The following is a 10,229-nucleotide window of genomic DNA, read 5'->3' on the forward strand; positions in this document are numbered from 1 at the left end:
TTAAATTTTTCTCAATTCGAACTATTATCTAATTAGAATCCAATTAGTCATTCTTTATGCATGGTTAACTATTTAAGGAAAGAGGCTTAGTTTTAAGCGAATATTTAAGTAGGTATTTTTTGGGTAACTCTTTTAGCATTTTATTTTATACTTTGAACATTTCTAAGCCCTACTATTAGGGGGGGGGGGGGAGTTAATGAAAGAGGACGAAGTAGTCCTCATGAACATCACGTTTCTATACATTAATTAGATCACTTAAAAATTAATAAAATATAATGACTCATATAAGTAAAACTAATTACATGTATAATAAACCAAATAATATGCTAGAATAGGTAATCACACTAATAGTGCGTTATACCCAAAATAGTTCCTTTATACTTTCATCCAGCGGATGACAAATCAATAGTGTGAAACAAAAATACTCTTTAATTAAATAATACTTCTATAGAATATAGATATACGATCGAAGTGAGGTTATTTTCCATACTTTTTAAAAAAGTTTCATTAAAAGGGCTTCAAGAAGATGGAATATGCAAAAGAAGTTGTGTAGCTCCCGTACATGAGAAGAGACTATGATTTGATCAGTGTATCGGTCAAAATCTGACCACGCGTGGTTCAGCCTAAAAGGAAGGGTGAGGAGTCGATTGAGCCATGGTCGTATTCATAAGACGTCATAACAACGAGTATTTTGGCCGCTGCCGAGATCGAACTATCTAAAAGATCGTATGGCGAGGCATATGTCATGACATTTAAGGGGGACGGCCCAATGCACAATGAACAGACTAAGGCCCTTTGGCTAAGAACCGTTGGATAAAAGGATATAATTACTATATAAATAGGAGGGAGAGAACTCATACCGCCACATGAAATGCACTACACTCCCCAACTAGGAGACACGAAAATGTTCTTCACGCGCCCATAACTCGGGCTACACCTCAAATCACAATAGGAGTCGAACACTTAACAGTTCCTCTATTATCCAGCAGACTTCTTCGTCACTACCAAATCACATAGATACATTTCGCAGTACTAACATACTCATCACATGGATATCCAACCGCCACTCTGGCTAATAGGGACAATACCGAACATATAAGTTCAAAACACTTGCTCACACAATCAGCACCTCGGTGCTCAAGCCATAGCAAAGATCCGGCCTCAAGTCCTCCAGACTGGCCCAACATCAAACTCACGGAGATTACATCTCGCCCCTTGATCGGGGAATCACAAGCCATCAAGGCACATCTGATACTGAGCACTCATGCGCGCATACGAACACGTGGAAGGAATTTCAAAAGTTTCCTTTCAAGCTGAATCAAGGACGCACGATAAGAATTCAAGAATGTGAAGTTTTCCTAAAGGTTCTGTAGCCTCTCGAGGATAAATACAGACGTCTCCGTACCGATCCGCGAGACTCTACTAAACCTGATCAGGACTCGTGAGACCTAGTAACCTGGCTCTGATACCAACTTGTCACGACCCAAACCCCACTCCGGTCGTGATGGCGCATCTCGTGAAGACAAGGCCAGCCAGACCATTTTAGAACACCACTTTTAGGCAGTTAATCAATTATATAACAGTTCGAGAATGATTTAATGAAATTAATTGATGTAGTTACAATCCCACACAGCTCGACCGGGGTGTCACAAGTCACGAGCATCTAGAAGGATTTCTAATACAACTACAAGGTCTGCAATACATGGATTAAAATTTAGACTCAAAAAGAAGAAATCTGGTGCGGCGAACGCTGGCGGTCACCTTGCTCAGCTACGATAGCAAAATCCTCAACCAGCTCAAACCCGCTATCGGGTAAACAAATACCTGCATCTGCACGCGAGGTGCATGGAGTAAAGTGAGTACTCCAACTCAGTGAGTAATAAAAGTAAATAATAACTGAGCACCAAGAAATCACGTAAAGCAATCCATCATGCTACATAGGACAGTGTAACCCTTTGAGAAAACAGTGAAACCGTGAAATCTTTAGAAATATCTGGGCTCAGTTTAAAACCTCTTTTGAAAATATCTTTCTCCAACAGTTAAGCAAATGAATGCGAAACAAGTAGTGCAAGACAACACAAAAGTCAGCCCCTCGGACACAGCACTCCGCTAACAAATAACACCAGGGTATCAGGTAATTAGTGCAAGAAGTAGCATGGAAGCCAATGAAATGAGAGTGCTGGAATGTCATGACAAGTAATACAAATAGGAACAAATGCATGAGTGCAATGCAATGCATATGACGGTACGCTCTAGTACCCGCTGCGGCGTGCAGCCCGATCCATTTAACGTCGACGGCGCTCACTGGGGGTGTGTACAGACTCCGGAGGGGCTCCTACAGCCCAAGCGCAATATCAAGTCATCTCGTGACATCAACTAGGCTCTCGGCCTCAATATCAATATAACACCGCTGCGGCGTGCAGCCCGATCCATGCTCAGTCCAGAAATGCACATATAACACTGCTGCGGCGCGCAGCCCGATCCATGCTCAGTCCAGAAATGCACATAAGCCACTCGGGCAATGTTAAAATAATAGCTCTCAGCTCAAAACGTCAATAAAATATAATTTAAGTTTTCAAATCTTAGAAAGATGGCTGAGTTTGCGAAACAGTATTAAAACCCTTGGACCGAGATCAAATAATATGCAAAAATAATGCGAAAACGGTGATATCAATCCCTGAAGGATTCAAATAATTGGCACGAAGCCCAAATATGGCAATCAGCCCAACTCATGATAATATCAAGTAAGTTTCAATCAATTACGCGGTAAAATCAACAACCGGGACGGACCAAGTCACAATCCCCCAACGGTGCTCTACCCCACGCTCGCTATCCGGCGTGCAAGTCACCTCAATACAGCACTATGTGTGCAAATCCGGGGTTTTAAACCCTCAGACTATCATTTACAATCATTACTCACCTCGAACCGGCGAAATCTCTAGCTCGCGATGCCTTTGCCCCTCAAACCGGCCTCCACGCGCGTCGAATCTAGCCAACATCAGAGCAAATGCATCACAATATGCTAAGGGAACAATACCCAATCGAAAACAATCGAAAAATATCAAGAATCTCGAAATTAGCAAATCCCGAGCCCCGGGCCCACTTCTCGAAAAATTACAAAATTCACATCACCGGATTCCTCATCTCGCCACGAGTCTATGCATATCAAATTTACCAAAATCCGAGCTCAAATGCTCCCCCAAATCCCAAGTTTTTATTTCAAAAGTCAAGCCCTAGTTCTTCTAATTTTTTCTCAAATTTCCATGAGTTTAAGGGTTGATTCTTCAATAAAATGATGTTTCTAGGCCAGAGGACTCACCTCCAATCAATTCCCGTCGAAACCCTCTTCAATTTCTCCCAAAAATCTCTCAAGGTGCTCAACAATGGAGGAAAAATGGTTTAAACTCGCGGAGGATATGTTTAAAACCCTTCTGTCCGCTACAGTACTTTCCTTATATGCGATCGCGGCCCAAGGCTTGCGATTGCAATGAACAAAATTCCACAGCCTCAAAAATCCACTATGCGAACGCACCACAATCCTATGCGAACGCAATGAACGGTTGGCCAGAACTATGCGATTGCGGACCACCTTATGCGATCGCATAGAGCAACTCAGCTGGGCCCTCACTTCCTACTATGCGATCGCATCCCACTAGTGCGAACGCAGAGAACAAAAATCCAGCTTGCCCAACTACTTCTATGCGATCGCGACCTTGCTATTGCGATCACATAGGCTTAATACCTGCAACATCTGATCTGCAATTTCCTGCAACTCCCAAAGTTTACAAATGGTCCGGTTGACCATCCGAAATCTTCCCGAGGCCCCCGGGACCTCAACCAAAAGCACCAACACATCCTAAAACGTCATTCAAACTTGTTCCAATCATCAAAACACATCAAACAACGCTAAAACCATTAAATCACATCGGATTCAAGCCTAAGTTTCTTAAAAATTTCCGAAATACGCATTTGATCAAAACCCTACCAAAACACCTCCGAATGACCTGAGATTTTGCACACACATCCAAAATCACCTAACGAAGCTACTGCAACTCTCGAAATTCCATTCCCACCCCCGGATCAAAATCTCACCTACCAACCGGAATTCGCCAAAATGCTAACTTCGCCAATTCAAGCCTAATTCTACACCGGACCTCCAAAATCAATTCCGATCAAACTCCTAAGTCACAAATCACTTTCCGAAGCTAACGGATCACATAGGTGATTCCTAAACTTGTAATCCTAAAGACACACTATCTGGTCATATCCTTCCAGACTTAGCAAATCATTAAAAAGCTTTAAGCTTTATTGACTCATCAAAAAAGCCTTAATGTTTTACCTCGTTTTTGAACATTGTCTTCATCACGAGAATGGGTTGAGTTAGTTGACAATGTTGAACCGTTATTCATAACTTTGTTTGATCTCTTTGAACCTAGCTCTTGGGATCTCCAGTCTGCTAGGTAGAGTTACCGCCATGATGACTTGTTCTAGGCCTTTAACCCCATTCCCTTTGATGATCTTTCAATTGCCTCTCTAGATAGGCCTTTTGTAAGTGGATCTGATACGTTATCTCTTGACTTTACGTAGTCAATTGTGATAACACCACTAAAGAGTAGTTGTCTAACGGTATTGTGTCTCCGTCGAATATGACGAGATTTCCCGTTATACATAACGCTCCCTGCCCTACCTATTGCCGCTTGACTATCACAATGTATACATATAGGTGCCAAAGGTTTGGGCCAAAATGGAATATCTTCCAAGAAATTCCGGAGCCATTCAGCTTCTTCACCGGCCTTGTCTAAGGCTATAAACTCAGCCTCCACTGTGGAGCGGTCAATGCACATTTGTTTGGACGATTTTCAAGACATCGCTCATCCATTGACTGTTTAGAATCGGTTGAACCGGTGATCTAATTTGCATCACTATACCCCTCTATTATCATGGGATACTTATTGTAGTGCAAAGCATAATTTGGAGTATATTTCAAATACTTCAAAACTCGTTTCATTGTCATGAACGTTCAATGCAAACTTCCTTATGTTGTAGACTAATACGTCTCGATTTTCGATTGCATATCAGATTATTGACTACACTTAATGTAGTAATTATAACAACAGCTGGAATGATTGGCATCAGTTGTGGCCACAACCTTTTAATATATAACACATTTCGTAATCATTCCGCCATTTTCAAGCATTTGTATGCTATTCATTCATATGTCTATATGATATGCAAATTATAGCACCTCCGTTCATGAAACAAATCCAACTTGCAATGGATTTTGGTCATGTTCATCGGTTAGTTCACCTCATTATAGACCAACGTATTAATATATTCGTTCATGAACGGTCATGTCTATACAGACGTATCTTTCTATGAAAAGTCACAACCTTCAAAGTGACATCATTTCATAAAAGAACTAAACAATATAAATTTTCATTAAAGAAAATGACCTTTCGAGAAAGGCATGTGACCAACTTCCGAATTAGTAGTTTCATCAACTAGTCTTTATTAAGACTAAACAACTGATGATTTTACCAACTATTATATCAATGGAGTTCAAAAATTATATAATTTAGACATTACGTCTAACATTGGCTTTTGTCATGCATAAGCTAAAAGCCCCCACATTTTAAATATTTCATCAACATATCATATATAATCAAATAATGACTATATGATTTGAAGTATTCTTAACGTAAACACATTTGTTTACACTCATTAATTTTGAAACCATTTGACAATATTATTTGGTCAAATCTCGCATGTCATTGTTTACTAAACAATTTATCCAAACGTTACGACTTTCCCGGTTTCTCGGCCGGAGGAACAGCAGTGCGGCTTGACGAGGCTATCGTCGTTTGCACCAACAGTCGCAGAAGGAATTCCATTCTCATTTGCCATTTCTTACAGTCAACAACAGAAAAAATCAATTAATGGCAAAACCAAAATAGTAAATAATACTGTAATCAATAAACAGTACGTAATAAAAACAACTAAGATTTTTATATACTGTTTTACAGAAAAACGATGAAGTTTTTATGTTCTTCAAATCGTTTTCTGAATTTCAATACCCTGATGAAGTTTTTATATCTTCAAATTAGAATAGTAAAATTCAGACAGAATACAGAATATAATAAAAATAATTTCTTTAAGATTGTTATCCATCTGTATTGCTGTAAGTAAATAAAACAGTAATCTTTCTGAAAACTAAAACAGAAAGTTAGTAGAAACAATTCTGAAAAATAATATTCGAACTTCAAAATAATTTTTGAAACGTTGAGAGAACAAATCGAGCCCACTAAATACACAGTGTGTCCTTAAGGAAATTATTCCCCTCAAGTACCCGAGGTTATGGAATATATCCTCCCAGGATAGAACGATTTAACTCACCAGTATATCGGTACCTCAAACTCTAGTGATCGGCGAACCACTCGATGGTCGTAAAACACACTGGAATATTTTGTGCAGAAGAAGAAGAAGAAGATTCAGAAAATTTCGTAAGTAAATATTCTGGGATTTGAAGGTCTATTTATAGCCAACTTGGTGATGTTTCTGAAGAGGTTTGCAACCTTTCAGAATAGTCATGACTGTTGGAACAGGTGTGACCCTCTGAAGAGGTTTGCAACCTTTTAGAACAATCATGGCTGTTGGAACAGGTGTGACCCTCTGAAGAGGTTTGCAACTTTTCAGAATAGTCATGGCTGTTGGAACAGGTGTGACACTGTTTCAGAACAGCCATGGCTGTTGGAAATTTTTGCGGGAAATTTAAAACGAATTTAAATTAATCCGGGAAAGAAAAACGGACTAGACCGGACCGGGTCGCGGGTCATCCCTCCATTTCTTTTCCCACCATTTTCCATTCACACCTCTTTTGTTATTATTTATTAAATAACAAACCCAACAAAACTTTATGTATAGCACCAGGTATTTTGGCGCTATACCTGGGCGTGTCAGCTTTTTCAGTATAGTGCCACAATACTTGGCGCTATACATTAACGGCACGGTTAACGTTAATGTATAGCGCCAAGTATTGTAGCACTATACATAAAAATGTCACCTTTTTTTTTATCACCTATTTATTTTTTTGAATCCAAAAGAACCACAATTGTGTTCCGGACTCCTATAAATAGTCATGTACTTAGAAGATAGTACCATATGATTTTAATAAAAGTTCACATCTTTTCGAAAATATGCGTATTTTAGGTTTGACCTAATCCCACCCTAGTACGGACCCCTATATTTCAATAAAAGAAAAGAAAAAAAGAGTACATAAAAGAGAACATAAACCTTTGCTTTAAATGCCAAATGACGTAGATTAGTACCTACTTGTACTAAAAATAGAAATGCTAAGGAGTACTTCTGCTTTACATTTTGTACTCTAAGATCGTATATACTTAAAAAGCTATGAGCTGAGTTACTAAGTATTATATATGCTACAAGCCAACAATTATCCATAATCAAACCATTAATATCGTTCTTCAAAAAAAAAAAAAAAAGGGATAGTTATCAGAGGAAGAGCTAAATCCTATTTGAAGATTGTTAATAAACTGTATTTGTAAAATAATTCTGGAGAATATAAAATAACGTATAAACAAAAATGTAAACGAAACAGTAAATAATTCGAGCCCACTGAACTCACAGTGTTTCCTTAAGGAATTTAATCCCCTCCTAGTACCCAAGGTTGTGGATTATTTTCTCCCAGGATAGAACGAATTACACACTGGTGCAGCGGTACTTCAAACCCCAGTGTTTCAGCGAACACAAAGATCAGTAGCAAATCACACTTACTGTTGCTTTCTTAGTAGTTAAAACAATGCAGAAGAAAGGAGGAGAAGTCAGAAATTCGTATGGAAAATCTGAGAGAATGGACAGCTTATTTATAGCCCAACCTGTTGAGTTCAAACGAAGAGAGGTCAGTCACGTAAAACGGCCATAACGTAAATGGCCATTTACGCAAATTAAAACGGGCAGAGGAAACGTTTTCCATTACAAAAAACGGACAGTCAATGAAACGGATAATTTGAATTATTAATCTTCCGTTGCAGACACAGATTACGTTAAAATATTTACTATTAACAAATAAATTTGATCCAAAAAATTAATCAATCAATCATTTGACCGAAGCCGAAGCCGAAGCCGAAGCCGAGCCGAGCGAGCGACGACGACGACGACGACGGCGCGAGGCTTGCCTTCTTCTTAACTCTTTAAGAGCTACAAGAAGAGCAATTGTATATATACCCATCAAAAACCTTTTCCTCTTCCAATATGAGACAATATCCCATTTTCAAAGAAGGAAAATTAAAATTTTTATTTTTCATCCATTTCCCATTCACCCTCTTTTAAGCTTATTTTAGCTTAAAAAACTCAACAAAGATTGTACTGTGTTGTGTTTGTGACATTGTGTAACAGCTCAATCCACTAGTGATATTGACCGCTTTGGGTCTATGCCACCAAGACTTAAAATGCATCATGTCTAATGCTTGTTTATTTATGTACTCGGCATCTTTCCCGTACTTTGGGCCCGTATGGATTGGCTTATTTTAAGTAGCTGATAAGCATTAGATGCTGAAAAGCACTTTTAAGTGCTGAAACTGATTTAATAAATAAGTAGTTACGTGTTTGGATACAAGTGCTGAAATTGATAATAAGTTACTACAGTATTTTATAAAAAAAATGCTGATAAGCTCTTTTTCTATTAAAATGACTTAAATAACCTTAGAATTGTTTACACTTATAAGGGCGTAATTTCTTCAAAATTTAAGATTCCAGATCGATTCAAATACAAAATATTCTATTTGTCATTTTGTTTTTATAAATACAACAGTGCTTAGATAAGATAACTTTTATGATAAATATAATTTATTTTATGATAAGTATATAATCATAAGTTATAATAATTAATAAATTGACAAAAGTTTCTCAGTAACAAATAAACCTAAATAGGACAAAATATTTGAAGAGAAACAAAGACTATCTTCATCACCACAACACTTAGAAAGCAATACATCAGAAATTTGATATGTCCTCATTCATTACATACAATTCAAAGATTAATACACAATCACATAGATATAAATATGCAAAGGAATACAGAATTTGCTTATCTTAAATAGTCAATGAGAATTTCAGATTTGAAGAGGAGGGGGAGGGGGGGAGGGGTTTAGGTTGAAACAATACTTGAGGCAGTGAGTATCGATGTAAGAGTTTTGTTCTAAAAAAGAATATTTTAAGGATAAAATAGTAAAAGATTTGGTCAAACTTAAAGTGCTTATAAGCTAAAAATTCATAAGCTGGGGGTGACCAGCTTATGGCTTATTTTTGACTTATAAGCACTTGGCTTTTAAGCACTTTTAACTTTACCAAACACGTAGATAAGCCAAAAAGTGCTTATAAGCTAGTTTGACCAGCTTATAAGCTTAGCTAAACACCCTCTTTGTTGATGTAGGATTCGTCTGGGATGTCACATACTTAACGTTCTCGCTGGGATTTGCTTAAACTTAGTTGACCGTTAAGGTTTGCCAGACCATCATTCAAGATTGCATGCAGAGTGACTCTGATACTATATGTAACAGCTCAGCCCACTAGTGATATTGTCCGCATTAGGCCTAGGACCGTATAGCTTTAAAACGCGTAACCAGGGTCTAAGACTTGTTTACTTATCCGGGTCTAAGACTTGTTTACTTATATACTCAGCATCTCTCTCGTATTTTGTTGAAGTGAGATTCGCATAAGATGTCATAGATTTGTTCACCCAAATTTTATTGATTAGGAACATAGTTTTTCATTAGGAATTTTGTGAATGATTTAACTTTGAAGCCATCAAATATTTTTATTTGAAGAATTAAAAGATAATAGCTATATAAAAATTAATCAAAAATTTAAAAATAACTTATAAAATTTAGTAAAATAATTATAATCATTTTCTTAATAAATGATAAGTAAATAAGTAAAAATTACTTTAACGATCAAACTATCTAAAATCTACTATCTCACCCTCTTTGTGTTAACCACATTAGTTTTATGTTTTAAAAGGAATTAATTGCATTGTTAAAACTAATTACATATCGATCACAAATTTGTGATAGGTTTTCATGTTCGTCACAAATTTATGACAAAATTCGTATATTTGGAATAGTTTTCGTCACATTGTTGAATTCTGTCATCGCGTCGTTAAGCCTTTGTAGTATATATCAATTCCTTTTATATGAATTATTATCTTATATATA

The sequence above is a fragment of the Nicotiana attenuata genome, unplaced genomic scaffold, assembly GCF_001879085.1.
Source record: "Nicotiana attenuata strain UT unplaced genomic scaffold, NIATTr2, whole genome shotgun sequence".
NCBI classification, from domain to species: Eukaryota; Viridiplantae; Streptophyta; class Magnoliopsida; order Solanales; family Solanaceae; genus Nicotiana; species Nicotiana attenuata.